The 15,193-nt window shown below is 39.3% G+C and overlaps 1 pseudogene; it reads right to left on the bottom strand.

Annotated features, from left to right (window-relative positions):
* Positions 1 to 14,649, bottom strand: part of LOC106842116 (cytochrome P450 2C21-like) — a 32,710-nt pseudogene extending 18,061 nt beyond the window's left edge.
* Positions 14,650 to 15,193: the final 544 nt, after the last annotated feature.

The raw sequence follows: 15,193 nt of genomic DNA, 5'->3' as shown, positions 1-15,193 counted from the left end.
GATTTTAGTTGTTAGTGATTGCACAATTAGGTTACTACCTTTCTCTGACAGTGTACTGTAGTAAGAAATACATTTTACATCACCACCCTCTTCATCTCTAGATATAAAAATCAAAAAGTTTATCAGAAAAATACCTTGCTATAATGGATGATTGATGATATTATAGTTTTCTTTCTATCACTATATGGCATGCTTTAAATTTCATTTTAAGACATTAAATTGATTTGATAACTCACTAATTGATTACAAGTGCTAGTTTGATAAACATTACTTTAGCCATTTGGAAACAGGGCAAATGGACGAGGTAGGCATGAACAATAGATTACCTAGAAAATTAATTTTGACATAAAGAGAAACTTGACGTTACCGTTATCCAGGCAGTGCTTGCAATTTTCATGTTTTCATCAAGATAATTTAACAAGGTTAGCAATTTCTCATCACTGTACTCAAAGCGACAGTGGAAAACAACGGAGCAGATCACATTGCAGGGAGCACAGCCCAGTAGTAAAGTAGGATCACAGGGAGATGCTGAAAACAACGTAAGTTAGAAGTTAGAACACAATTTTCACGTAAATCATAAGCTAACTGTTTTAAATAATTGAAAAGGTTGACTTCTAAGATTTTTTTAAGCATAGGAACTACCTGGACCTGCCATCATCAGTATAAACTCAAAATGCTTAAAATAAAATTCATTGTGTTTCCCCAAACACAGCTGTTTAATCCAGTGCAATTTCCTTATTAATTTCCCCAAAGTATTCTTGTATTTACGTCATTCTCCAAATAAGAGCCACAAGGTAATTCACAATAAGGAGGTTATTTAAAAATGACTTTAAATTGTAAAATTTAGCTCTCATCGTGGATACTTCATTATGCCCAGGAGGAAGTGAGCAACATAATAAGAAAATCAGGAGACTGAGGGAACTTGAAATCATATTTTCCAAAACATAGTGGAAAAAAGTTGGGTGTATTTTACTTGCAGAAGAGAAGAATAATGAGAGAAATCAGAGTTACATTCAGAGATATTCAAATATCCAGAGATATTTGAAAGAAATATGTTATAATATTGGAAACAGGCTTTCTCTATGTAACAAAGAATGTGTTCCAAATTTAGGTGTTTGGCTGCTGACAGCTTTTAAGCCCCACATTTTCTTCTTTTCTACTCACATCTAGATAAGCTGATAAGAAAGCTCAAGTGCTCCCTCCTTTAGCACAAGCAGGAAGTTTGAACCACAAAACCCTGGCTTCACACAGGAACACCTATCCCCTCCCCACCACCTAACCACCATGAAAACCTCAAGCCAGTATCCTTTTATTGATCTTTCTAGCTGTTTTTGGATCTGCTTAGGAGCCACTCTATCCTCCACAGAAAGATTCATCTTGTAAGTAATAAACTTTTTCATATCAAATTGGGGTGTGTGTGTTACCATCCTCCTCTGTGAGGGGACAACCACAACACAACAATTTAAAAAATAATACACATAGAAGGGATCAAAAAAGTAAAAATTACAAAGAAAAAATGTTCTGCTCAACATGTGAAAGAAACTTCCAACAGTTAGAGTTATCCAGTGATGGAATGGGCCAAGAGTTTGGGGTCCCCATAGCCAGGTGTATTCTAGCAGAGTCTCGGTGATCATAGGTCTGGAAGCTGACAAAAGGTCATATTCACTATGGGAAAAGCTGAACCAGTTAACAGAAAATTGTGCTTGAAATATAACTCAAGTACACAAAATTTTTATGTTACTAGCAACATAGAACAGAAAACAGTCTATCTGGCAAAAAATAAAAGACTGGTGAAATAAACGATGGTACATTCAAAATAACGTAATACTGTACTACTTCAGTACTAATGCACTTAATAAACATTTAAAAGCTACACATGTGGAAATATTTATTTAATATATTAAGTTTAAGCATAAGGTTATGACACAAACTACGCAGAATAAGCCTCATGTGCCTATCCCTTCTTCGGCCAGGTCTCCCACCCATTCCTAAGTAATATGCATCAAAAGTCCAAACGATGTTCATTGACACTCTGCTGCCATTCCCAGAAATTTAGTCTAAGGAAAAATCAGAATCATGCAAATATTTGTAATAATTGCATCTTTTAATATTAATATCAGAAAAAAGCGAATCAACTATGTGGACAATAACATAGCAGTTAAAGAACACAATGGCAATTCACCACACACAATACAGTAGTACCAAGTCAATAATGTTCTTCAAAAAATTTTCAAGTATTGAGGTTTAAAAAACCACATATTTCTTATGATTCTGATATTACTCCTTCCTGCCAAGTCTTCTGCCCTCCCCTTTCTCCTCTACCCCCTGCCAGTCCTGCATGTGCATATACACACACACACGCTGAGCAGATTTGCACTACTGCAGCTCCCTCTCTCCCTCTCTCACATCCACTCTCCTCCAGGCAAGCTGTAATGCATCCCCACGATGACAAGGATTTGGTGTGAATTCCTCTACTGAATCACCAATGCTTTCTTTTTCAATTTTATTGAGATATAATTGATATACAAGACTGTATAGTTTCAGGGGCACAGCATAATGATCTGCCATACGTATATTAAGAAATACTTGCAATTTTTCTCAAGAAGTTACTAGAAAAATTGCTTACTTTTTCAAAATACCGTGGCCAAAACTACTAGCTGATTACTAAAGTCCATGTTCTCCTCTTCTTCCTGTGCACACAGATAGCCACATTTCCCAGCCCCTCTCACAGTCAGTTGTGGCCCTGTGATTGAATTGCAGCTCAGGGAAAGTGAAAGAAGTCTTGTGTGCCACTGCATTGCCTGGCCTATTAAAAGCATTATTTGCTCTTTTCCTCATTCTTTTCTCCTCCACTAGATGCAGAGAGATGCATCATGGGTGACACTGGAAGCCACATGTTGAAGATCTCAAAGCCCTTATCAACCTGGTGCCTGAAAAGACTGTTAGGCCAACCACTTCACCTCTCACTACTGTTATCTAAGCAAAAGTAAATTTCTGTTGTACTTGAGCCATCATATCTCTCGGTAGTATAACTGTAATAGCATTTAACCTATCCAAATTACTACTGTTAATGACACGAAGAAATACACACCATTGGTTTTTCTTAATGCTTCCACCAGACACAAGGCTTCCTCTTGAATTCTGTCTTCGATAGTGTTCTTCCCCATCCCCATATTCTGCAAAACTGTGAGGGAGAAACGCCGGGTTTGCTTCCACCTTTCTCCATTACTGAAAACAATTCCTGTGATGACAGAAAAATAGAGAAAGATAACTTCCATTGTCATGAATTCTAGCTGAGAGTCTTTACCTTAGGAAATAATGACACTTAAGCAGGGAGTCTTAAGCAACATCAAGAATTTCCATCCATCCCTACTTCACCTCCCTCCTCTCTTGATCAAGCCTACTATCTTACTGTCAGGACTCTTGGTTTTACATATTACTAAACTCTTCATCCATTAGCTCCTGCAAAGCTCAGAATAACTCTGTGAACCAAGCATTCTGTCCCCATTTTACTGATGAGGATGCCAAAGATCATGGAGGCAATATGCTTGCTCTGTAATCAAACAGCTATTAAACCATGATGAGTACAAATCATAGGTTAAATTTTCAGGAATGACTTTAATGCATTGTAAGGGAAGTGTAGGAGAAGGAACAAAAGGAGTCAATTCTCAAGGAAAAGAGAAAGCGCTTGTGCATTGGAAGGAAGTGCAAGAAAATCCATTCCTCAGAGAAAGGAAACAGCCACAGCCCCTCTCATTTAACATTCTCCCCCATTTGTTAAATCTCATCCATGAAATGTGGTCATAACAGCAAAGAAGTTCAATATCAGACAACCAGAGCTAAGACAAGATCGGGGAAAAAACAATGCTCATAAGAAAATTGTCCAGAAAGATCTTAAAGAACAACGTAGAGGAGGAAAGGACCCCATTCAGGCTTTATCTCTTTTTGAAGGAACCCAGTGACACACCGAGGGTGAGACAGCTTAAGTTCAGCTCCAACAACAAATGGAAGATAGTTCAAGTACTTAATTGAAAAAGCCTTACCTAACATCAATTCCAAACCATACTCACCGTGTGTTTCTCCATGATCCTCCTTTCAGGGCATATTTGTGCTTTATGCTCTATTTTGTACAGGACTCAAATATTTCCTATGCTCTTTTAGAAGAATAGAAGATTGAAGGCAAGAGCGGAAATATTCAAAACCCAGGTTGGTTCCAAGCATACTATGTATGCAAACTTCCTAAATTAGTATCTTGGCAACCATGACTCAGGCCAGAAAGCAAAATGTTTGGAGACTAAGCTAATTTAATCATTTCCTCCCTTCTCTTTTCTCTCTGTCTCTTTTTCATTATCTTAACTGGCCATAATTTAAAATGAACATGGTTTAGTCACAAATTCTTAGAAGATTAATTTGCTTTCATAGAAGATAGTTTGCTTTCATTGCTTTTAATGTTTCATAGGGACATTATGCCACCTTTATATTTTTAAATATGGATTAATGATCCTCTAAGATAAATTTGAAATTAGGTTGCTTTCATTAATTCCTCTAAAATACTTACAATTTCTCAATTCTTTAGCCTAGTTGGAGTCTTTGCAACTTACAAATCCACACACATTCGCCAAATGGAAGCATACCTAATCCCTGGGAGACTTTGTCGAACACTGGCATACTGCCTCTGCCAGAAAACTCCTCACTCTGATCAACCAGGGCTTCCTTCACTGCTTCATATCCATGCAAGACCACTGTGGGCTTCATGCCAAAATACACAGTGAACACAGGGCCATAATCTTCTGCTAGCTGGAAAGGAACAGGAGATGCAAGAATAGTGAGAATTTCAAAACTAAACATGTAGATAAGTAAGGGAAATATCTTTAGTATTACCGAACAGATTTTTTAATACTCATTCACCTATTGTAAAAGATTTCCACTCCTAGAAGCAGTAACTTAATAAGAAATCACATTTATTAAATGGTAATTATCATTATATTTTAATAATATTGCTATTATTTTTATCATCGTCACTAGCTATCCTTTCTTCAGCTCCTACTATGTGACAGGCGATATCATGGGTTTTAAGCATTGTTTAATTGAGTTTTTTTTGCCAAGCTTACACTCACAACAAATTTTCCTTCTTTCCTATAGTTACTATTAATGAAGTGTTTCTCCTCCTGTTTAAAGGAAGTTCATCCATTCTCCATTGTCCTCCGTGTGTAGACTAATAGTCATCCCTCATTGACCACTATACACATCTTTTTAGCATCAGAGACCTCTAAGTTTTATATGGCAACATAGTCACAGATATTTCCCAGCTTCCCTGTGCTGTGATGTGACTACGTTTCCATGAACTGATGTTAGGAGAAGTGATGTGTGCTAATCCTAGACTTGCATAAAAGGTAATTGCACAGCTTCCATTTCTCCCTGTACCGGTGGGTTGAAATGACAGCCTGGAGAGGGCCCCACTGTGACTATACAAATGAGCACAAGAGCCTAGGGGCTTTTAGGGGCAAATGATGATAAACTACAAGAATGAGAAAAACTGGGTCTCAGAATGACCTCACGGAAGAGAGGCAGCCCACCAGCACCCACCTCTATATCATTATGTGAGATAAAAATAAGCTCTTGTCTTGTTAAGCCATTGTACTAACGGGATCTTTCAGTTATGGCAGCTTTTTCAGCATACGAAATGGTGCAGGACTTATACTCTTTTGACTTGTCCAATGTTTGAGTCCTTCCGTTCACCTTACAATTCATTCTTGTAAAGCAATCAGACTGATCTTTTCACAAAGCAAAAGTTAACTCGACAGTTTTTTTGGCACATTAATAGCATCACATTGATCTTATACTAAAGACTAATTTTCTTAAAATCCTTTTAAGACCTGCATGCTCTGGCTCTTGCTTCCCTCTCCAATCTCATGTTTTTACTTATTCTTAGGGCTACAACCAAGTCGGTCTTCTTTCAGAGATTCTAAGAAGCAATGCTCCTCCAGATTGAAAAACCTGAAATCTACTTTTACCTGTATTTTGTCTGGTTAAAGCATATCGTTCTTTAGATCTCAGCTCCGACCTTATTTCCTCAGAGAAACCTTTGCTGACTGTTGTTCTCTCCCCTAGTCCTCCAAGCTACATAACCTCTTTCTACCATGTCTCTGTTACAAGGTTTGCAATCATATGCTTATTCACACGATTGTTTCATAAATATGTGCCTTCTCTTTAGACTGGAAATTCCATAATACTAAGGTCTTTTTTCTCAATCACCATCGAAACTCTGCAGCATCTAGTATAGTGCCTAATGCGAAAGAGGCAGAATAGGGAGGGACTCTACCCCTCACCCTTCCCCACCAGATCTGGCACCTCCCAGCCTAGCTGTTTTTGGAGTCAAGGTAAGCTACCTTCCAACAGCAAAACTTCTTCCAAGCAGTCGACCCCAACTCCTGCATGTGTGCATAGCCTGGAGATGACCACTATACGACCTTCCTGGGGTGGCAGTAGTGAGCAACTGAGCCTGAGCCACCTGAATAGACATCTGAGTGATTGATTGAAAAGGAGGGCTCCCTCGGCCTGATCAACCCAGTGCACCATAGGCCAGTTGCATCTCCCCATTGGCCCTTTGTAGACTTGGTGGCCTTTCAGGTGGTGGACAGCTTGCACCTCTCCATTGACCTTGGTACTCAGGTGGTGGATGGGTTACACTGACCTCAGTATTCTGGGATAGGAACTCTTCCTTGGTACTCTGGCCAATGAATGTCTTGTCACTTTATTTGATACTCCCCTGTATTTTTCTATCTTATGCTCGCACACTGAGGGAGAAAAATTTTCTCATTGCTTCTGTCACCTTTCTGTCAACTCCTGTAGACCATAAGGATCCCATTGCTGCCCATGTGAACGATGGTTGAATAATAACCAAATTCCCGCCCTCTACAGCCTGAAATGCCAGTCTTCTCACTCCTTGACTTGTAAAACACCTTGTCTCTTGTTTCTCAGTTGAGAAGGAATTCAGTCTTGATGTAAGTAAGACCTGGACTTGGTGTGAGGTAGAGGAAATCAGAAGGACTATGGAGGTTCAGTCCCAGGGGTCCTTGAGTCTGCTTCCCATCTCTGCCCTTGTCTGCCTTTCTTTCCTCTGTTGTCTCTATGTACAGGCCATTTGGGATTGAGAATGGACTTATATTCATATAGATGCTTGGTCCCAAGATTTACATCCAGCCCCAGCATCCCTGCTGATAGGACATAGATTTATCAATGACCTAAACATGGGAAATGAAATTTCTGGGGTCCCAAAGGACTCTCCCTTGGGATGTATCATTTCTAATTTATACCAAGTCAAATTAGATAGGATTAAAAAGAAAAAACTGATATTCTTTTGCTGAGGCAGCAAGAACTTTGGCCTGAAAATGGTTCCCTCAGCTACAATACCATCCCTCAGTTCAACCTGTTTTGAAAGGGTAAGGGATATGGGAGGAGATCCCCTATGTGAAGACCATTATGAAACTATACCAAGATCCAAAGCTAAGAGATTCTTGCTGGATGTGTGTGGCCTCCATTTCTAGACCTCAGTCCCAAGGAATCTGAACCAGACTTGCTAACAGACTCCCTTTTTCAGGCCCCAGCTAAATTACACCAGTGCAGCCCAACCCCCATATCTCCCTCTGCCCCGGGGCCCCCACCTTATCCCAGCCAAGCCCCAGAGGGAATGGTGCCCCCAGCATTGTCTCCAATGGGGTTACCATCAGGTGCCAAGCTGGCAACCTCCTTTGCCTCACACACAGTTCACAGTTGTTTTCCTCTCTGGGAAGTGGCAGATGGGAATGAGGGAATTACCAAGGTGCATGTTCTTTTCTCCATAGAGAATATGGGGCTGTGCAAATAAAATTTTGTAGATTTTCAGAAGATCCAGAAAAATTCTGGGACTAATTTGTTAGACTGACTTTGGCATTCTCACTAACCTTGTGGGACATTACTGTCATTCTGGCCCACTGTTGTACCTCAGAAGAGAAGGACCACAGACTAAGGAAGGATAGAGAATATGCTGACAGTTTAATGGCCACAAGCCCCTGCCACAATGTTTGTTGGGCAGTGAGGATGTGGTCCCTGGGCAAGAAACCTGTTGGGATCATGAAGATGCTGTTGTCAGGGCTAGGATGGGACACTATGTTACCTGCCCACCAGGAGGGATGAAAAGTGTATAATAAAGCCTGTAAATTATGACAACGTGAGGGAAGTTACTCTAGAAAGACAGGAGACGCAGCAGTTTTCCTGAGTTGTATGACGGAGGCTTTTAGAAAATATACTAACACTGACCCAGAGTTGGCAGAGGGAAGAGCTTTGCTTTCCATGCACTTCATTATTCATTCCATCCCAAACTTTAGAAGGAAGTTACAAAACCTGGAGGCAGGACCCCAGACCCCACTGTTCACCTTGATGGAGGAGGCCTTCAAGCTCTATAACAATAGGGACAGGGGAGAGGAGGATAATAAAGAAGGAGATGGCTAAAAACACACTACTTTTGGCTGCTTTGATTCATCCACCACCTCAGGGTGACCCCAGGAGGCCCAGAAGACTGGACAATTGAAAGGAGAGATCAAGCCTAGGGTGGAACCAATGTGCACACTGCAGGAGGTAGAGACACTGGGAAAAGGAATATCCTGATCATCTTCAAGCACGGCGACCACGGGACAACCTTGGGCAACCTCCCCTCCTTACCAGCCTCTCAAACAAGAGGCAAGCCCTCAAGGATTGACGAGTGGGAAAAGCCCTCCTGGCTCCGACATTGACTTGCTCCATCACCACGACTCTAGTAGAAACTCGGGTCACTCTTGATGTAGCAGATGGGATGATTGAGTTCTTTGTGGACAGCAGAGCCACCTACTCTGTCCTGACCCAGCCTGTAGGCCCCATCTCCAATCGTGACTGCATGGTAACCAGGACAGACAGACGGCCAAAGGTAAGACTATTTCCTTTCCCTGTTACTTGCACTGCCAGGTCAACTACCATCACCTACTCAATCCTCTATGTCCCAGAATGCCCTATTCCTTTGGTAGGTAGAGACTTATTAAGCAAATTAGGAGCCACTGTTTCTCTAGAGACAGACAGAATTCAGGTTCCACCCATTTCCCTCATCTCAAAGAGATTGCAAGCCCTCTGGGGACTATCTAGCCCATCACTAATTCCTAGGACTGAAGGGAAAAAAAGGAAAAAGAAAGGAAAATTGGCCATAAGAGCACCCTCACCAAAAATCTAGCAACTTGAGTGTCTTCTCCACAAATACTAGTAAAAAGGCTTAAAACAAAATTCAAATTCATAACTAGGGAGCCCTGTATTACTCTACCTGATTCATGACAGTAATTTGAAAACAAGAGCTGTGGAGTCTCTGGGTGTGTCTGCCAATATGTATGCCATATGTGTCTATATGTTAAAATATTATACATGTGATATTTTACCTCCAGAAGGTATAATTTCTGAAGAGCTCTATTCAACTGGCTTAATCACTTATATACATTATTTCCAAATGTATTAGAAATTAACACAAATGTCTTTCATGTTAACATGATATAAATTAATCTCTGTAACTGAAAGCTTATTTAAGATTGTTAGTTTGATTAAAATGAACATGTCTTCTGAGTCATCAGCATTGAATATGTTGCAGACATGAAGCCTTTATCGTACATTTATTGGTCAAATAAGCTGATGTTATCTCTATTATGAAACAGGTTAGCAAAAATAACTTAAAATGATAGCTAATTTTGACTAACATCTCATGATGTTTTGTAGGCAAACTAAATAAGTATTGGGAAAGAGTAAACTAAATAGATGTGAAAAAGATAAAAGTATTGGGTGAACTTTTTATGTGTTAAGGCATGTATATTTAATATAACTTCCAAAATTTCTTGAACTTGAAAATTTGAAGTTTTGCTAGGTGAAACTAAATGATAAAAATTCAGTGAGTATCTGGGTCGTTTTTCACATAATATAAAGTACTGAAACATTATCACTAAACATATCCAAGTTTATCTACTTTTATTTCTTCTTACAAAGACATTAAAAGATCTTTGGGGGGCTGGCCCTGTGGCCGAGCGGTTAAGTTCGCGCGCTCCACTGCAGGCGGCCCAGTGTTTCGTTGGTTCGAATCCTGGGCACGGACATGGCACTGCTCATCAGACCACGCTGAGGCAGCGCCCCACATGCCACAACTAGAAGGACCCACAACGAAGAATATACAACTATGTACTGGGGGACTTTGGGGAGAAAAAGGAAAAAATAAAATCTTAAAAAAAAAAGATCTTTGGGTCTGTTAGTAAAAGTCTTGTATTTTATGAAAAGCTTGGACTGGGAAGTAACATGTTTCTAGAAATTATGAGAAGTGTTTGGAATGCTAATGTAAAAGATAGTTCATAGTTGCCTACTTCTTAGTTTTCACTGAAAACCAAGATCTATCAGGGTTAAGATTTCTAATTGATATATGTGCTTAAAGCTATTAAAAACTAATAAGAAAAACATCTTTGTATTCAAGGAAAGTAAGAGGTATGTTTTCAATGAAGAAGGTAAAAAGAGTGGAAATATTCTTGTTTGTTTTGTTAAGAAAGATAAATTTGGCCTAAGGTAATAGAAGGGATAAAAGAAGGCCTGGGACAAATTCTAAATGTGAAAAGAAAGTCATACAAGGTTTTTGGATGAGGAACCCTAAAAAGGGCTTTATGCATGGTCAAGTTGGTTAAGATTGAAGTAAATCTAGTTAAGTGAATGAGTTTTAATGTCAAAAGTAACCTGGCACAAAATTATAATTTGATTTTCTCTCTCTTAAAAGGATAATTTTCTTGAACTTTTAGTCTTCTCTTGATAAACAGATTTTGAAAGATTTTTGTCTTTGAGTAACCCACCAGAAGGGTAGGGATTTTAGGTTTTATCAAAATTAATTTCCTGTATTGCTTTTATCATGTCGTTAATCACAGGTGCTAAGGTTTTTGTTACTGCTATTTAAATTTCGGCAATGGTCTGAAAATCTTTAATTGTCACCATGGTTAAAAGGATAACTGAGCATTGCTTCATAAGGACCTACAATATTATGTAAGTAAATGTTATTGATATGTTGCGGTTTTAAAAAGAGTTATAAACATTCCTAAAATTCTGATCTGTCCTGCTTGTCACCCATATTTCCATTATCTTCTTGAAGTGTTGCGTTTCACAGAAATAGCCAAGTTTCTTTGTCAATTGCCCTTTTGGGTCTTTTGTTGCTGTTTTACTCTGAAGCTTTCCCAATATTTTTCATCTTCAGAGAGATGCGTGGAAAGGTATGTGACACTTACTATAGAATATAGGCTTCTCATAAACTTTCAGATCATAAAACTGAACTGGGTAAGAAACGACAGAACTCTAACAAAGAAACTGATGACTTCATAAAACTGCCAACAGAAGATTAAAATGAAGAATCAATTACACAGGATTGAAGTAATTGGTGAAGATGGTTATAATTTCTATGAATTTCTGTTTGAAATAGTGATGATTTTCTGACTTTTTGTTTTCTAAGGATTTAAGGAAATCTTCTCTTTTCCTAAAGCTAATTATGACTTATAGCAATTTGGTAAAATTATAGCTTTGTAAGCAGATTTGAAATATTTATCTTTTTTCTCCCTACCAGATCCCTCCAGAATTTGGAATCTTTTAATGAATGAGTATTGTTTTCATGCCAATACACTTATTTGCGTAAGTTCAAAAAGAATCTCTTCTCCTTAAAACAGGGCCCAATTGGAAACGTTGCCTATATTACCAAAGCTTTGAATGTAACATCATATATGAGAGAAACATGCAGACTCAGAAATGACAAAATAGTTTTTGAGGAATAAAGGTTGACCTTATGGAAAAGAAACACCTGGAAACATTGGCCTGGTATCTTGCTCACAGGATTCCCAGAAACATTACCGCATGAGTAAACAAGGTTACTTACTGCCAGGTACAAGAATTCTAAGGATATTGGGGAGTACCTCAAGAAAAGAGAGTAATCCACCCAAACGTATAGGTATAGGAGGCAGACTCTGATGACAAGACATTGGCTTGGTTTTCCTGGCCTCCAGAGGCTTTTAAAGTTCAATCTGAGATTCCTTATAAAAAGTTGAAGCAAAGCAGATTTCAAAGAGCCTATATAATCAATTGTTATTTTTGCTGAACTTATGTAAATAATAGGGCCAGTTTGATTGAAACTAAACCAGTTTGGCCAACCAATGAGTCTTAATTGGCTATCTTTGGTAAAAATGAGGGTGATTTTAGAGAGAAAAATTATGTTGCAGTAGAAACTATAATACATCCTTGGAAATTAGTCTCTATTTCTGATAATCGTCCTTGAGATTGTTGTTTTGTATCTATTAACTGGACAGGATCCTGAGTTCTAGTCTCCTGAAATATCTGGCAACAAATCTCCAAAATAATGTTTTCAATTTTCTCCATCATCTTCAATTGGAATAACTGAGAACTGATCCTCCCCTTTTTCCTGAGGACTTGCAAATGGAACCTAGACAATTTGTTATAAACTTAAGAGAGATTCATGTCTGTTCCTGTGTAAGCCACTCAGAAAGATACCTGAATACCTGATGACATCATCAGAGACATTTCAAACAGAAAAAGATTCTTCAAGCCTGACGTCTAGAAACCCTTTGACTGGCTGCTCTCTGGGCTCAGAAACGGGTCTATAATTTTCTACAACTATTAACCTGTTTTCTTATTAAATATCTGGTTCTTGCTTACACAATATAGGCCTAACTTTGGAATCCCACCTGCATCTACAACTGACTAAGAGACTGCTCCAAGGAGATGGAACAACTGATGCCCCTACTCAGCAAGAAGTAGCTCCAGAAGACAAGACCACCAGTCTCGTTACCCTAGAGATAAAGAGAGACTGGGGCCGGCCTGGTGGTACAGTGGTTAAGTTTGAAAATACTGCTTCCATGGCCCGGGGTTCACTGGTTCAGATCCTGGGAACATGGCTACGCACCACTTATCAAGCCATGCTGTGGCAGGAATCTCACATATAAAGTAGAGGATAATGGGCACCGATGTTAGCTCAGGGACAATCTTCCTCAAGAAAAAAGAAGAGAATTGGCAGTGGATGTTAGCTCAGGAATAAGCTTCCTCAAAAATAAAAAAAGAAGAAGGAGAGTAAAACTTCTCAGGAGGGGGATGAGACAGAATAATGATGGCACTCTGCCTCTCACTCTTTGCCACCAGATCTGGCACCTCCCAGCCCAGCTATTTCTGGAGTCGAGATAAGCTACTTTCCAAGGGCAAAACTTTGCCCAAGCAGTCAACCCTGACTCCTGCATGTACATATGTACAGCGCATCGAGAAGAGAGCTATATGACCTTCCTGCGGTAGCAATAGTGAGCAGCTCCACCTTGTTAGACCTACTGGGCAGGTGCAGGGACTGAAACCCCAAGGGGGCATGTGCAGCAGAAGCCACGAGAAAGAGGGAAGAAGAATGTCTCTGGAGGCAGAGAATCATGACACCAGTCTTCTCCCCTCACCCCTGAAAGACTCAGGATAGCTCCTGTCAGAGAGCCAGCCAGAAAGCCTCTTCCCTGTGCTGTCTCTCTTGTGCTTAAGCATAAGCCCCAACAAAACCTCCTCTGAGACTTTGGTTGTGCCTCTTGCCAATCTCTATTACACAGAGAGCCTTAGACCCTAGGGTCATTATCTCAAAGTAGGGATTCGATAACTTGTTGAGTATATTGTATACTCAAGAAACCTATGCAAAATTATTATTATTCACATTTTTAAGAAATATGAATTAAAGCTCAAAGAGATTTTAAAACTACCCAAGGCTCTGTGTTAACAAGAGGATGAGCTGGGATGCTGATATAATCTCTTCAACTGCCAAGCCCAAACCACAGGAAGGATCTTCCAGGGACAGTGCTCTGGTAACTAGCTGTCTCAGGGAAGATAGAGTTTAGATAATTCCTTCAAGAGTTAGAGAGCCATTGCTATAAAAACGGCTAGGAGTAGAGCAGTTCTTCACTCATTCATGGAGCAATTATAATGGAAACTGTGAAATTTCTTGAACCTTTACTTGTTTCCTCAATTTCAAATCAACATGTGTTTTTAGAACAATTTTAGTGTTGTGACTCTGAGAATTAGTAGATTTCTTTAATTGAAAGCTGTTTCATTAGCATTAAGTTCACCAAGGAATAATTACTGGGAAAGGAACCCAGGTCACAATACGGACAGGGAATTCTTACTTTTGGCAATGGCAACAACCATTTCATAGATCTCATTCCATCTGGCAGCCTTCTAGCTGGATACTTTTAAAAATCATGTCTGGGTTTCCAGTGGACATTTCCCTTTAAAACCACCTCTTTAAAACATGGTACCTGGGACCATATAATACTTAGATATAAAGCTGTCTTCTTTACTTTTTTGGAGCAGTTGGAAGAAAATTAATCATACTTACCTTGCTTAGAGATTTGCTGATGTTCTTGGTATTTATCTGTAAAATGTTTCCAACATTTGGCAGAGGAGTGGGGCCAGGTGGCAGCTTCCCTTTCACATAGCTTTGATTCCACAGAAAAAGAAGAATCAAACAAGAAAGACAAATCACCAGGACTATGAAGGGATCCATCGATGTGCTTTGCATAAATGCAATGGAAAGCTTGGAATCCACAGATTTTATAAATGCCACATGCAAGCTGATTACAAAACTTCACTAAGTCTTTGAACTTTGAATAAATATTGTCTTATCTTTAGAGGACTTTGGCCTACAGGTGCATTAAACAGATAGTCACCATAGTATTGATAAACTTCTAAATTTTCAGTTAAATAACCAACTGAAAAATAACTCTCACTTCTTCAGAGTTGGCCTTGCTTTAATAGTGTTCATGAAAGATGTCAGATTTTCAAAAAGATGGAATTCATGATCCTGACAAATGATGAAAGAGAATGTCTCTTGTATCAGAATTCATCATCATATGTGCAGATGAAAGAAGCTCTCTCTTAGTGACTTTTCCCAGAAAATCCAGGGAAAGATCAGAATCAGAGGCAGTAAGGAGGAGGCAGGGTAAACAGATGAGTATATGGCACCGGTTTGCTGTTACAGGGGAGTGGATATATCCCAACTCTCTTGGCAGAACCCTTTTCTATATGTCAGGAGTTCTGACACCACTTACTCCCAAAGGGTGTGCAGGGTCAACAGGCAGTAGACAGTAGACAAGAACCT

Source organism: Equus asinus, chromosome 2, assembly GCF_041296235.1.
Source record: "Equus asinus isolate D_3611 breed Donkey chromosome 2, EquAss-T2T_v2, whole genome shotgun sequence".
In the NCBI taxonomy this organism is placed as follows: domain Eukaryota; kingdom Metazoa; phylum Chordata; class Mammalia; order Perissodactyla; family Equidae; genus Equus; species Equus asinus.
The sequence above is the reverse complement of the archived record's forward strand: the minus strand, read 5'-3'. Positions and strand labels throughout refer to the sequence as shown.